Genomic DNA, 16,582 nt, shown 5'->3' on the forward strand with positions numbered 1-16,582 from the left:
GAACATAATTTTAAAAAAGAAATAACTTCAAATTTCAGGGCCTCATCTTCCAAAACTAGTGAGGGGTGTGATTATACATACCATTAAGGTTTAAAATCAATGATAAACAGTATTACTGTCCCACTATTTAAGATCTTAATTAACATATATTCCAGAAGAGCAGGTATGGGGAACATTCCCAGGTACTATATTGCTTACTTAATTTTCTTTCATTTTAGAACCAATAATTACTTTTTTTTTTCCCAGCAGTGTATGTTCCTAAAAATAGTTTCTTTTTAAAGGTCTCTTCTGTAACTCAAACGTTGGATATTACAATAATGACCTTTAAAATACAAACCCAATTACAACCTCTTTCTGCAAAGCAGACTCTGATCCTTTGCCTTGTGCTATGGTTCGAGCAGGTAGTCTATGATGGGCTGTTGCATGGAACAGACTCCAACAAGAGGAATATGGGTGGAGAATTAAGGAGTGCTGTAGTAAGCAAAGAACTAAAGTATGCTGAAACAGTTCTTCATCCTGCTAATCTGTGACATTCACTGTATCACGTTGAGCTGCACAGGTTTAAAAAGGATTGTAGGCCACTGAAATCAGAGAAGCTATTTGTCAGGTAAAAGCACATTGACTCCATTACATCAGTAGGAATGCCTTGAGTTGGCCCAATGGTTATGTTTGCAGGACTAAATCCAGAATATACTTAATGTTAGCTGATTTTAAGGGATTTCTCACACCATTATTGTTCTTTTAGTGTTTCAGTGTTTGTGAGATTCTGTGAATAATCTGAATTAATCACTGCTGAAGGAAATTTCAAGTAACCCACTCATCTTCCCATTTTAGTCAATGATAGTAACTGAGGAAGAGAAGTGACAGTAAACAGCAGCCTGGAGGGCAATAACAGTACCAGCCATCTCCCATTAAACACTCATAGGATCTTCAATACTATGAATTTCAGTAATGGTTGTTTATGAGTCACAGCTTCAAAAGAATTCCAGGATACCTAGAGGACTAAAATATATTTCTTTTAATCTAACTTTCTATTTCTGACCTAACAAACTCTTCACTCATAATTTTAAGCAACAGTTACCAGTGCTAAGCATATATTTTTTATTATGAAAACTGCAGTTGTTAGTTGAACACATGATTCCAGAACTTCAGACATTAAGAAAGGAAGAAAAATCAGGTAAGGTGCCACTTTTCATGAAGCACCAAACATGCAAAATTTGATTCACTGTACAATTAAATTTCCTACAACCCAGTTACCTTTCCAATTTCTTTCTAGGTATCGCCCAATCACATTCCTCTATATTTAGAAACAAAGGTATTTTCCAGTTTTCCTTGGAACATGTTGCTGCTGACATTAATGTGTTTTTATCCACGCATTAATGAATAGAACTGTGATAATTAATGAATAACTTGTGTGAAATGGGAAAGATATCAGAAAACACTATAGCAGATATTAAATAGTTTAAATTGTTTTCTGATGAATAAACAAAGCAAAAGCAACTCCTATTAGCTAAGGAAAACAAAGCACTAAACTTCTAGCTGCTTATCTGAAAACTGTGTTTAAAATCAAGTTTAACACAGCAGTTTATCTTGGTCATATTTTCTTTCTATGTATCCCATTTGCAACATTAAACAGCAGTATAAATTTAACACCCACAGCACACCTACATCAAATAGGATATAAATGAAATGTTAGGATTTTTGTATAGAAAAACTAAAACAGCCAGAAGCAACAATGAGCTTCCTTCTCATGGATGAGAACCTAAAATAAACAGTTAAAAAAAAATTTTAAAATATTCAGTGCTGAACAAAAATGCTCATTGCCAAAGTTACAACAGAAGGCTATTTAACCAGTAATACTAACAAAATAAAATAGCAGACATCATCAGTAAACTGAGACAAAATTCTACAGTTGTAAAACATCAGGATTTGTGGGCATGGTGGTTTAGACATTGGCATAGGCAGTGGGATGGGGATTATCATTCTAAAATATAATCTAGGTTTTAATTACCAAAACAGTAAAGAAAGCAGTGCATGAGGTATTGCTATCACACATACCATTAAAATCAAAACCTGTAAGTCAATTTCTTTTCTGGAAATAGCCAACTCAGAAGGGTGTAGAAATACTATCATCACATTAGTGAAAAAAAGTCATGTGTTGCAAACAACAGCTGCTCTGCAGCCTAATAATGAGCCCTTAACTTTTGATAAAAGAAAACTTCCATCAGTATTGATAATTACTGCTGTTCCAGAAGCCCTTAAGATGTTTTGTTAAACAGGCTTATCAAGCCTTCAACACAATTCATCATCCCTAGCATGGTCCAGGTCCCATGAGGAAATTAAATCAGACTGATCAATATGTGAAGCCATAACAGAACTCCTTTTATCATGCTGCAGACTCAATTACATAAACCTATGGGTCTACTGAGTTCAACCAGAAGGCAAAATTTGTAGGCTTGATGCTAATACAGATGTCAGATTCTTAAAAAAATATATTTAACTATTTTATTTCACTCAAGATGTAGGGTGAGATCTTAGAGTAGGAAAAAACAGTGATATCACTTAAAGTTCAAGTGGATTTGCCTGTCACACAAAACTGTGCATTCTAAAGGTTGGGCCAAATTGCCCTCTTTATGCAGGAAAAAAAAAAGACCACTGTTGGGATCAAAGTATGCTTTAAGATACAGACATTTTTCTGAGCTTTTTTTTTTTTCCATTTAGAAGGCTTTACACTCAATATAAGAGAGATGACTGATGAAGTCTGGGACAGTGGGGACCCTGCCATTGAGGGCCTAGACCTTCTCCATGTGATGGTAACAAAGCCCATGGAGCTGCCAGGCTGACTCTTCACCTCTTGCTTTGGCTCATAATGGAGTTGAAAAACAGAAGACATTAGTAGTATTGCCAAATGACTAATTTTTAATCCATTTCCAAAAGAAATGCCATTCCGAAAGCAATGCCAAAGAAGTACTATTTACCATTTCTAGCCTTGCAACACCATCCTGCTCAGTCTACCTACCTGCTCTCATGAAGGCTATAGGGCAACTTGACTTCAAGAACAGGAGCTTAAGGATAGGATCTTTTCTAAATATTTGAGTGAAAACATTACGCTGTTAGAAAGAGGCTTTAATCAAGAGCTCATCACAGACAGGTCTTGCCATGGTAAACTATATGTAAAGAGCATATGTCAGCACAACCTGTGTTGCAGAATATTTTAGCTGTGGATTTTACCAATGCTCAAGTGTGGTCACCAGGAAGCTACACAAACTAGGAGACTCTTTGTTGTAGGGGAATGCAGGATGCTAGGGCTCACTTAGCTTCCAGATCCAGGTTTATGCAACAGTCTGGAGAAGCTGCCCTAGAATGCTTTGGATCCAATGTCTGCAAGCAGTCTAGGATATCACAAAATGGTCCTGGCCAAGAAGGCCAATGGCATCCTGGGATGCATCAAGAAGAATGTAGCCAGCAGGTCAAGGGAGGTTCTTCTCCCCCTCTACTCTGCCCTGGTGAGGCCTCATCTGGAGTCCTGTGTCCAGTTCTGGGCTCCTCAGCTCAAGAGGGCAGAGAACTTCTGGAGAGAGTCCAGCACAGGGCCACCAAGATGATCAGGGGACTGGAACATCTTTCATATAGGGAAAGTCTGTAGGAACTGGGGCTGTTTAGTCTAGAACAGAGGAGATTGAGGGAGGATCTCATTAATATTTACAAGTTCATAAATGGTGGGTATCAGGAGGCTGGGACATCCCTTTTTTCTATTGTATCTAGCAACAGGACAAGGGGTAACGGAAAGAAGCTGGAATGCAAAAGGTTCAATTTAAATATAAGAAAAAACTATTTCACTGTGACGGTGACAGAGCCCTGGCACAGGCTGCCCAGGGACAGTGTGGAGTCTCCTTCCATAGATAGCTTCAAGACCCGTCTGGACCATGTTCCTATGCAACCTGATCTAGACTGACCTGCTTCTGCAGAGGGTTTGGACTAGATGATCTCTAAAGGTCCCTTCCAACTGTATCATTCTATGATTGTATGGTACAAAGGCAACGTCAGTGAGCCAATTCACCTCTCTGGTAGATACAGTAGATCATATATGTTAAGAAGATCCAGAAAGAGCAACTGTTTACGCTGCTATTATCACAGCTGCCTTGAAAGCTCAGAAACACGCAAATTCTGCCTGAAACGGTTTTCAACAGCACCAGTTACAGGCTAAATTCACTCTGGAGTTAGCAAACATAAAAAAAAACCCAGAAGTTGCATTTGTTTGTACCATGGCTAAAATTGGCCTTCTGTCTTCACAACTTTTTTACTTTCACTATAATGTTTTTAAAACAAGAGACAAATGGGAAAGGGGAAGGATTTAGTGATTAAGAGGAGTGACAGAGTTATCTGGCAAATTACAGGAACAGTGACAAGTGATTTGCAACAGGCACAGCAAGCATGAAAACAGCACCAATAGCCCCGACCTCATTAGCCCTGACAGTAGGAAACAGTGCTGCAGCAGCAAACAACATGGAGAAAAGCAGAATTACATGATTTGATGACATGTGTTGGGACTGGGCATGTGCAGAGCCCTGTGAGAAGGGGTTGTGGAGTCAGGCTGTGTTCTGCTACCTCCTGCTAGGAATGAGAGAATTGTAAAGGTAGAGGAAATGAACAGGGCTTTTGAATGCCTCTCCCTCCTCATCTCGGGGAAAACAGAGATTGTCAAGCGCAGGCTGCAGAGGCACAGCAGGTGATGGAAGGGGGAACACATTGGGGCAGGGAGAACTACACTGGACTGTTGGTAGGATGGGGGAGTAAGGACATTGTAGAGGGATTGCAAAGGAAAAGGGACAGCAGGATACAAGGAAACACTAGTGTATGAAATCAGTTTGGCCAGTGAAAGCAACACTGCTTACAGCTCTTTTGTATATTCATAGTCTGAACCTGACAAATGCTCCTGTACCACATCCAATCCACTTCTCATCCTCCACTGTCCCCTGCATCACCACCAAACTGGCCACGGTAGGAACAGCTGTCCTCCTCTTATCTAATTTTTGATATTTCTTCACTCTCCTTGTTACCATGTCCATACCCTTCACTCACAGCACTGGTTTTTCCCCCCTCTCCTAATTCTGTGTATTCCCAAGCAAATACTCCCAAGTAATGAGACCTTTAAAAAAACATTCTGAGAATGTGAGCTGTTGCCTTTTTTTTTTTTAGTTTATTCCACTGGAACAAACATCCAGGCTTTTCAATACCTTGCTCACAAGTGATAGAGTAGTTGTCTCATACTGGGTAGACACAAATGACCCAGGCAGAGAACATCTCCCCAAGAATTTTCATACTTTTTTTCGACTGATTGCAAAAAGTCTGGAGATGCTCCAGAAGCTTCATTAGTGTGACCTGTCAGCACTCAGAGGAGAACAAATACAAAAGCAGAGGAATGCACCACTTGACAACAAAGTTATTTTTACTACATTGCAGAATGATTAAAAGACAAACTAGACTATTTACTATTTCTGTGCTCTTTATGGAATATTGGATTTGAAATGCAATTTAAAAGTCTGTCTGTCTGCAGAAGGAATAATGATTCAGACTCAAAGAGAACACTCAAGGACTTTAGGGAAATCACTGATAGATATTTTAACTTTGAATCAGCTGTTTTGTTTACTTTGCTCTTTGCTCCTCACTCTCCTCCCCCTTCTTTTTAAAAACTACCAGGACTGAATCCTGTCACTCTGAGATAGTATATGTTATTCAACAGTCTGAGCTCATAGTAATTAAAAAAAAAAAACCAACAGTGTACAGTAAAAACATTGCTGCCTTTTCTTTAACAGCTCCATATGCAACTGCCACACACACAAAAACCAAAATCATTGTTACTCTAAAATATTATGTTCTAGTACAAGCCCAAGCAATCCCCAGCAAGCCTTTGCAATACCACTCAATGCTCACAACACTGCGGCCTGCCTTAAACTGTAGCACTCAAACTACCTGCATGACAAACCTGTCTTCTTTCAGAACAAATTCCCACTCACTTCCAATGTACCATCAGTCATAAACTGCTTGTACAAGCAGTTTCTCCAAACAACACTGGCTCCAAAAGTTAATGCTGCCTCTAGTAAAATCAGGTTGTTTCTGATACAGGTATCTTTCATACTCTTTATTTTGTAGCATCTGATGGCACTGACACAAAGACAAGTTTGAGGAAATCGGTGCACAGGAGAAGAATCTGTGTCTGTGTGGGTCCCTCTGGTCTGTCTCTGGAAAGACACAGGTGCCTGCAGCACTCACTGGAATTGCAATGGATGGACTCACATGCCTGGGGCTGTGGTGTAGGCGGCTCAGGGATAACACACAGAAAACACTCTCTGCCCCTTGCACGCTGCCATCACTCATCTCCACTGGCACACTCCCCGGCAGGCTCACATGTCCACGCCTGGCTGCAGCTTGGAAGAAAGGCTGCTACGAGAGAGCTTCCCTGAGCAGACGGGCTGCAGTCAAGGATCTCCCTGTGGAGCTGGGGGTGTGAGATGAGAGAAGTCTCCATCGCTGCTGGTTGACTTCCCAGCCCCCACTTCAGGCACTGAGCCAGCTTCTTGCCTCATTCCCTTCCCTCCCTAGCAGACTGTAACACACTGTTGGGCTCTGTCCTGCACAATCAGGGAGAACAAGTGTCCTCTACACTCACCATTTATTTTTTGCTTTGTTTTTCACTCATTTAGTGTATTGAAATAATTTCTGTGGGCCAGCAGAGCCCCAGAAACTGCTCTACCCACACAGCTGAAGAAGCCAAGAGCTGAGTGTGGGGACAGGAAGAAAAAGGAAATAGTGAGAAATAGGCATGACAAAACTGAGCTCTGATTGAAAACAAACTATTAAAAAATTGCAACTAGCATGGCTAAAAAAACCCAAAAAATTCCCCAGTAACAGTGTAATGGATGTAATTTTCAGCAAACCTCCTCTTTTCTTCCACTACCTCCTCCGTTGTGCCTAAGTAGCTTTTTGAGAGTCCAGGGAATTAAGTGGATCAGAAAATAGATACAGGTTAAAAATAAATACAAATAAAATATTTGTTTCAAATGTAGAACAATTCACTAGCCCAGCTCACCATGTGGTGGTAAACAATTTTTCTGACACTGCTGAAGGCACAGTGCAAGTGTGAGAATGACTGGCTTGTGGCACCAAGATGTAAAAACTGCTTCTGCCAGTACTGCCCTTTAAAAGTACGCCCACATAATGGCAGAGCGCTGTTCCTCTCAAAATCCAGTCTCTCAGAAATTCCAGGTGGCAAGCCCTGGTATTTGTTTGCATGACCATTTGCCTCGTGCAAACAAAGCAGACAGGAGGGCAATGCTGGCATTTGCCTGGGATGACTTCTCCCACGTGCCAACACAGGGGACCACAGAGACACAGAAGATCCAGAAAAGAGCTGTCATGGGATCCCCATGTGTGCAGAGCTTGCTCACTGGATACAGGATGGCAAATTCTTGAGAACAAAGGAAAGGTCAGAACTAATTTCTTTCAATTGCTTGTTTAACTTCAGTGATGTCTTGGGAGCTAGTTAGTTCCCAAGGTAACATTCATCTAAATACACCCTTACAGCAGATTTGAAGATGTCACATGTTGGCTTCTGTTGCTAGTCCAAGTAATCAACATACTGATTTCTCAGCTAAGTACCCTGCTGTAGACAGAGTTCAGTGTAGGAATGTTACAGCTCCCACACACCTGAACACATTTTGTGCTGCCCACAGGGCTATCTGTAGTTGCTCAGCAGAAAAAAATGGACTTATGACCAGAATGCTTCCCACCACATGCCACAGGTGAGATGAAACAGAGGCCTGACAATATTTCTTTGCAATACTTACCCACCCATAATTTCTGATTCACTGACAAAAAGCCAAAGGTCCATCTTAATAGCAAGGTGGGCAAACCATGACAAATAGAACAGCATAGAGATAAAAAGTCTCCTCTTTACCCACAGAACAGATACAGCACAGGCATACTCTACTTGCGCTTCATTCTGAACACCAGGTAGTTAAGTTGATTACTCACACATGGGCATGTTTAATTAACCTATGCACAGAATTTTAGACTACAAATAAGGATGAAACTAACTCATATGACTACCACAGAAATTCAATTTCCTGAGCATGGCTTTCTTGTTTTCATCCACGAGAGAGAGCTTCCATAAATCCATAAAGCACAAAAGTACCATAAGGAAAACCACAAAATGCAGTGTGGCCCACGTTAAATAAAGCCCTCTATTTAGAAACAGGATTTGAAACTTGATACCCCTTTCTCTAATGCAGAATATATAACAACGTTACTTTAAAAATTAAATTAACCTTGTTAAGCCCATGGGGTTTTACTCTTTGCACTCTAATATTTCCTTTCTTCTTACCACTTCTTTTTCTTAAACCCTGTGGTGTGTACTTGACTTTCCATTTAGGATTTTTAATTATTAACTGTGGAAATTTACATTGTATGTAGTCCACCAAAAAAATGTCAATTCTATTGTTAACAAAGACACATCCATGTCACCACGTCCTTGGGATGGCATGTGCCATCCAGCAGATATTTGATAAGCAAGTACCCTACAAATGAAAGCAGCCAACACTACAGTTCATGACATAGAATAAGACAGGAAAGCATGCTTCAACTCTGCAGTGTCCCACCAGGATTTGGTGACCTGAAGTTTGTGACTCTGTTCTGTATTTGCTACAGGAACCTTTACTATTTGGGACGAAGTTTAGGACTCCTATTTTAGTCTATCTTTGAAAACAAATATTACATTGAATCTGAATTTAGTGTAACTTAAACAAGGTCTAAAGAGCTCTTTCTTTCCCTTCAATAATTGTGTTTAAAGTAGCAAAGATTTCATGCCTCTTTTAACAGGTTTTACTGCCGATGCAGCAAAGTTGACAGACATCCTCATTTTGCACTGACTTGACTCTGCCATCAGTATTTTTCAATCAAATTTTTACTTCTTTTTGAGCTATTTAAGGTATTTTGTATCAATGATCATGGATTAGTTTAAATCAAACTTTGAATAATGAGAAAACTGATTGTTAGTTCAATTCTTTCTTCTTAGCAGAACTCAGCATTCCTCTAAATAGCATTTTCTGAGCATAAATCTGTTTTGTGAGTCTGATGATTCAGTTGACTCCATGAAATAACTTGCATACAACAAAGTTTGATAGAATATTTAAAAAAAAACCCACACAGTTTTTTTTGCCCTTCATTATTGGAGAGTAGGCTGCTCATTTACTAGATGAAGCTGTGAAAGTGATTGCTTTAGAGACTGGGAAAAGTAATTTTCTTAGTTGATTTGGGCAACAAAGTATATTACTGCATAAGAGAAGACTACAATACTATCAGTAAAAGCATTACTAAAGCTGTGGCTTGCTTTGCCTAATTATAATTGCATACATTTTTACTGTAAAGGAAAACTATTTTAAATATAATAGAGAGATTAGTAAACTTACACGCTATTTACCTCACCTCCCCTCAAAGGCTCTTATCTTGGATTAGCATTATGAAACACTAGATTTGTTTATATACTTCCTAGATGAAATATTCAAGAATTCAGGGACATTTTTTCATCTTAACATGAGGAATGAGAATCACAATCTTCTATGAATGAACAAGGCCAAATCCCTACAAAAAAAATTCTGCCTACCAAAAAATCTTTATCTTTCTTTTTAAATCATCAACATGATTTCATTCTGATATATCTATATTCCAAAGCCATCAGTATTGGCAATAGTAACTTCTAAACATTCTCACTAGCAATAACAACACTGGTGCATTCATTCATTTTGAGGGGTTGGACTAGATGATCTGGGGGGTTGGACTAGATGATCTCTAAAGGTCCCTTCCAACCCCTACCATTCTATGATTCTATGATTCCCAAAATGTGCTCCTCAGACATCTATAGGGCTGCTTTGGGTTCTCTTGATTTCCTTCCTGTGAAGGAAAAATCTTATTCTTTAAGGAGAGAAATCATTCTCCAAGGCAGGCAAATTGATGAGAAAGGTGTATGCCTTGTGAGAGGGCAATGTTATCTGGTTCTAAGCTACTACTTTATATCGTTACAGTACCTTCATAACAGAATCTATATTTTTTTCTCTACTCATTAGCTAATTCTCTGAGAAATCCTTGAGTATTATCTCCAGGCTACCAAAAGCCAAGAGCACTAGCTGACCTGGCCATACAAAGAAAGCAGAGGCACTGCCAGAACCAACCTAGATCTGACACACATGCAGCCATTTCCTTTTCCTACTTCCCTATCTGTCTTTCAACATCTTTCCCTACCTCTTTCTTTCGATCCTGTCTTACTATCCTGCCAAGTCAGCCTTTGACTTTTTTATTTTTTAAGATCATTCTTATCTCATTTCCAATTATTTTTTACTATGTTGTCACAAACCCACCAGTTTTCAACTTTTGCCAGCATTCTTTCTGATATTTTCCTAAATTATGTACTGTTTTTTGTTTCTGCCTTTTTTTTTCATGATTCATTCCTCCCTTTTATTTCCTTTTCCCCCACTACCTTCTCCTCACATCATTCTTCTTCCCTTTCCTTTGCTCTCTTCCCCTTCATTCACAGTTCATCATTTCAATCTTGCCCTTGCCCACTCATTCATTGTTTATCACTTATATCCATTCACTCCTCCACTCTCTAATTACCCGAGGAACATATTGTATTCTCTAACTACGTAAGCAGCATGATCTATTCTCCAAATCATGACAAATAAATTTGTGGAAAGGAAAAACATTTTTTTTCTTAGGAGTTTTAAGGACTAACCACAGCTTTATTGTTCCCAGTTTGGTCCTACTTTTATTTTATTTACCATGTACTAGAACTGCTGCTGGCATTAACTCATGGTGTACAGTCAAAAAGTAGACAATGATTGCTGATGGTTGTTGCAGACAGGAACTCCAGGAGTTTCATCCTGCTCTGGTTGTCCAAACAACAACTGAAATTGAGCTTTTCTCATCGTGAGAAGAAAGAACAAGACACTTTTACAGTCTCTTCTTTAAAAAGTAAGCACGTAGAATATACACTGCAGCAGACTGAAGAGTCTCACGGTTGTTTTACTATTCCTCTGCTCAGCCTGTTTGATGCATTTTTGGGGACTTCAGCATTCTGATTTGGTTACCCAGATACTTGATAAATTAAAATGGAGACCTTCTAAAGAGACAAATGGATGTGCCCCCATGTCAAAAGCAGAAAAATCCACATAGTGCAATGAGGAAAAATAAAAAGCAGGTAAAGAAAAAAGTGCTATATCTTTGAGGAAATACATAGGGGATACAAATCTATAGCTTGCCAGTTAGCAGCTTTTTAACACAGATTGACTTTCATCCAAATAGCCTGTTTGAAATGTAGGAAGCCAAATAAAAGGAAGCCAAAACTCCACAGATTCTATATTATTGGCTGGGTGAAGGACACACGAAATATACAGTCAATAAAAGTGACAGCACACTGAAATCATTGAGGATTTTTGTGTCCCAGAAGGCCTAGACCACAAGTGTCATTTCTCTAGAGTAAATACTAGCAACTCTAAAGGACAGGAATATGGCTATATTACTCCACTATGACATTTTGAACTGGTGAAGAGCCAGATCTGTAGGACTGCTTTCTTCTCCAAACCACACAGGACCAAGGACACTAAGAGACAGAGACAGAGCTATCTGGGATGGTAGCAGGATGCAGGACAAGGGCCGTGTAACGGGACTGCTTGTGGCTGAACACTGGGATCCCTATGAAAGCAAGGCCAGACAGCAGCATGTGCACTTCTAATCCCAATAATTGCCCTGTGGACTTGGTCCCAATCTCTTCAAGGCACTCCAAGCTTCAGGAGAAAGTGCTATCATTATTTCAGAAGCCTATCTGAAGTACCTATGTGGACTCATACCCAGGAAAGCCTGAGGAATGAGAGTGCAAGGCAGCAAGACAAAGGACGAAAAGGGAAATCAATTACATTTGCATTATAAAATGCAAGTAAACCAGAATTGATAAAGATTTAATGGTGAACGTGTATGAATGTTGATATGAAGTGTAGTGCATGCATAGGCAAGCAGGCAATTCCTGTAAGTAAACAGTGAAATATCTAAGTGAAACCAGTACTAGATATTAACACAGTCATATGAAGCAGAGCAGACAGTTCTGCCAGGTGGGAGGATCAGGTCCTTGGAATGAAGACTGAGGTTGTAGGAGATCTCTTGTCTATTAAAAAAGACAAAACGAACAGTGCATATAAGGCTAGGATTCAACAGAAAAAAAAGATAGTCTGATATTTTGAAACCACGCAGAACATTTGGACAGTAGAGCTGATGCTCCACAAAGTTTCTTTGCATGACAGCAGGCAGGACAGGGCTGGTGCACATGTCATCTTCTAATTTAGTTCAAACCTTTGGGGTGTAACTTGTTCACAGTAACACTGATAAATATTAAGTGCTAGACAGTGATAAATACTTTTTTAAAAAACAACCAAACCAAGCAACAGATTGTGTGTGCCACAATCTTATATCAAAATATGTAGATGTCTTGGCTCTTACCCATGCCTTATTTCTTAATCAATAAAAGAGAAGCTAAGCTGTTTCTCTGCTTCCTATGAGCATCATGAACATTTATTCTTGAATATTCATGAAGTACTCTTATTTCAGCATTACTACCAGAGGAAAAAAAGAAGGAAATAAATTAGTCCCCAGATGAGGTCTTGACCAGTGTTCAGTAAGCAAAAGACAAGGCAACACAACGAAAAAAAAAGTGAAATAAAACATTTTACACATGCTTCCTGGAGCATAAAGATCCTTGTCCACTAAATTTGATAGTGCCTGTGAGAATATTATATCATATTCAACTAATGTCTCTATCATAACTGCAAACAGCTTGATGGTACAAAAAGATATGAAACTGAGAATGTATTTTTACATACTATAAATGGTTGCTTCATAGACCAACTAGAGAATGCACAGACTGAAAAGCTACTTTTGCTATGAGTAATAAATAGTAGATTCAAGTTGCAACTATCAAACCTCCCCATAAGGATGACCACACTGTACTGCTCACTATCTTTCTAACAACAACATCTGCTGAAAAATAAAGAGAGTCTGGTTGGGAACATGAAGACTGGAGGCAACCTTGGCTGCAGTGACCATCAGATGGTGGAGTTCAAGATCCTGTATAGAAGAAACAGGACACCAAGCAAGGTTGTGACCCTGGACTTCTGGCGAGGTGACTTTGGTCTCTTCAAAGACCTGCTTGGAAGAATCTCAAGGCATAGAATTCTAGATGGTAGAAGTGCCCAAGAAAGCTGGTTGATCTTCAAGCACCACTTCCTCCAAGTTCAATATAGGTGTGTTCCCACAAGTAGAAATTCAGGAAAAGGAGGTAAGAGGCCTACATGATGAAAAAAGTACTACTGGGACTACTCAAGGAGAAGCAAGAAATATATATAAGGTGGAAACAGGGTCTGGTTGCTTGGGAAGAGTACAGGAACATTGCCAAAGTATGCAGGGATGAAACCAGGAAGGCCAAAGCCCTTTTGGAATTCAACCTGGCAAAGGAATAAGGGAAAACAAGAAGGAGCTTTTTCAAATACATGAGCAGCAAATACTTGAAAACATTTTAATACGAGCTCAGCATAAACTTACATGATTAGGAAAAGTAAATGGCCCTCTCTTAATAAGGAGATTTGAGTCCAAGTGAGAAAAGGAAACAGCGGGAAAGAAAAAGAGAGAAATAAAATTAACTTGGCCAATTTAAATGTAAAACTAAATAAAGCAAATAAAGAAGATGTTGAGGAAATACAGATATCGAAGTTGTAGAACACATTTCTACTGTGCGTAGTGTTTTGTGGATGGCAAAAATACAAGTAGATGCAAAAGTGATTCCACAAATTAAAGGAAAAAATAATCCAAACAGAACAACAGATTGATGAACTCCACAACAAGGTAGTTCCTAACCTACAAATCACTAAAAGGATATACAAAGCAGGGGGAATATCATCCTCCACTTGTTTCAGTTACACTGCTTCTGTAACCATGCAGTTCTGCTGACTCCACTAGTGCAGAAGATCAACCTTCAGTCTGTTTCCATTGTTTTTTGCCCACATTGCCTTTTGCCCTGTGACCCTTCGCTTAGGAACAGTTATTTTTTGAATTCTTGACATTGCAAACATCATAATGTTCTTTTAATATAATTTTGAATATTAGTATAGGTATTATGTTGCCCTATAACTCTGATAAGTTTATGCAAATAGGACTACTGAGATTAAAAGCATCAAGACCAGGGATCCGTTGTTTTGAGTCAACCAAAGCGACTGCCAATTTCAACACTACGTAATTACTAATACTTGTACTCTATATATAGTTAATATTTTGCCTGAAGGAATGAAAAGATGATGAATGCTCTTCATTCTTAAATGTAAGAATTTGAGACAATCACTCTATAAGAATGTGCAATAAAAGATGGAAATGATGGAGAGCAACATAGAGTTATCATTCTGGGAACTTTTCTTCCAGTTTAATTTAGAACAAGCTTAATGCAATTTACTTTCCAGCCTGTAATTTTTATATAAAGTTGTGCCTGGGTAAAAATTCATAAACACACCAAAGTGCAGTAGAAGCCTAAGGTTAATTTGCAAATTGATACAGAAGATTACCAGAAAGAACATTAATAGTGTGACAGTGGCAGCTCCTTGCTACAAAGACATAGCTTGGTAACTAATGCTTTATAAACTGGCAAGATCTGTTGCATTAGCTTACTTGGTACAACCGAGCTGTATGTAACAACCCGAGAGTAAGCAGAATGAAGTAGCCTTTCCGAAGTGTCCATCAAATGAAAAACAAATGCTATGAGTCAAATAGTCAGCTCATAGATACTTTTGACAACTTGTTACGTAACTTTGAGCACAAAATACTTTGATTGCAGGTTTGAAGCAGAAGTGACCGAACTAAGCAGCAAAGAAGATAGAAGAATGTAAAACCACACAACTTTAGAGAACTAAGTGTCTGTCACTGCAGATGATGGTCTTCTCAGACCTGCCCAGGTTTGTAGCTGTACTTCAGTCTAGATGACAAAAAAACCCTCGAACGAGGTGAGAGAAAAAAGACTCACCATCATTGGTAACGTCAAGCCCTGTTCGTAAACAGTACCAATCAAAACCATACCAAATCATACCAGCAAAACTGCTGTGAGTGACCAAGACACAGTTCCAGGAAGACAGTCAGGCTTCAAGTGGATGTGAAACATGTGGGAACCACATGAATAGACAAGACAAAATTCACCCACAATAAATTAATCTGGTTTCTTTGGATACCTATGTAGGACTGTTACCCTTCATCTGTTTTCAGGATGTTCTGGTTCAGCAAGGAGCAGCTTTTGGCTTAGTAACAGGGGGAGCGGGTTGCAGTGAAGACCCGGTAAAGAGTTTGCGGATTCTCCCCTGGCTCCTGGGCTCACACCCACCTCCGGCCCGGCTGGGCCAATCTGGCGCCTCTGCGATCACTATTTAGGGGACGGGAATTTGGAATGCGAGGCAGGAGGTATAAGAGTGATACAAGATGGAGGCGACCACGCGGACCCTTCAGCCAGAGAAGGAGGAAGGAAGGAGAAGCAGTAGACCAGAGACTCCTCTGCAAGCCGTGGCGAGAATGCAAGCTGTGCCCCTGCAACCTATGCAGATCCATGGTAGGACCGAGAGTTACCAGCAGCTCCATGTGAGTGAGCCCGGACGGGTGTGGGGAGATGGCCATGGCACAGGCCGTGTTGGAGAGCCTGCACGTCCCAGAGCAGCCCCACACGAGAGGCAGAGAGGAGCTGCAGCCTTTGGAATAAGTGCGCGTCGGAGCAGCCCGTGCAGGGCTGCCATGCGTGTGAGTTACCCCACGGACTTGGAGGGACGACTGGTGTGGAGTTCACCCGTCCTGAGGAGGGACAAACGGCAGAAGCTACCGGGAGCAGACTAACTGAAACCCCCACTGCCTGCCCCACTGAACCGTTCAGGAGGGGACAGGGTAAAAACCCCGGGATCAGGGCTCTGAGCCCGGGAAGAGGGGAGGTGTGGCAAGAAGGTGTTCTTAAAAAGGCTGGTTGGACTCTTCATTGATGTATTACTCTGTGTTGTTTCATTTTGGTTATGTTTTGGGTTTTTGGGGGTATGTTTTAGTTGATGTTGCATTAAATTGGTTTTTTTTCTGTTTTCTTCCCCAAACCAAGTAGCCTGGTCTGTTTTGTCCTGAACCTTAAGCGGCAATTAAGCTCTCCCTGCCCTTGAGCAATTCTCAGCCACTTCCGTACTCGAGGCTAATCGTGGTCTTTGTTCCCTGATGGGCCTAAACCATGACACAGGATGAGATAGTGTTAGCGCTTTCATGCACAAGAGAAAGCATGGGACGCCAACATTTCTGCAAAGAAAGCACAGCTACCCAACAAATGTTTTCTGAGCTCAGATGGCCCTGGCAGCTCCTACCAGCTCTTTCAGTAACTGTAGGTAGGAATTTGCATGCCATCCATATATTCTAAAAATGTCACAACTAATTTCTGCTAATGCCATCCGTATTGTTTCCTCTCTACTAACAAGTGTCAGTGACT

General features: G+C 40.1%; 1 protein-coding gene across 1 annotated transcript in view; it reads right to left on the minus strand.

The window, feature by feature from the left end:
* PLD5 (phospholipase D family member 5) overlaps positions 1 to 16,582 on the minus strand; it is a 190,533-nt gene that overhangs the window by 41,630 nt on the left and 132,321 nt on the right.

Source organism: Colius striatus, chromosome 2, assembly GCF_028858725.1.
Source record: "Colius striatus isolate bColStr4 chromosome 2, bColStr4.1.hap1, whole genome shotgun sequence".
Lineage (NCBI taxonomy): Eukaryota > Metazoa > Chordata > Aves > Coliiformes > Coliidae > Colius > Colius striatus.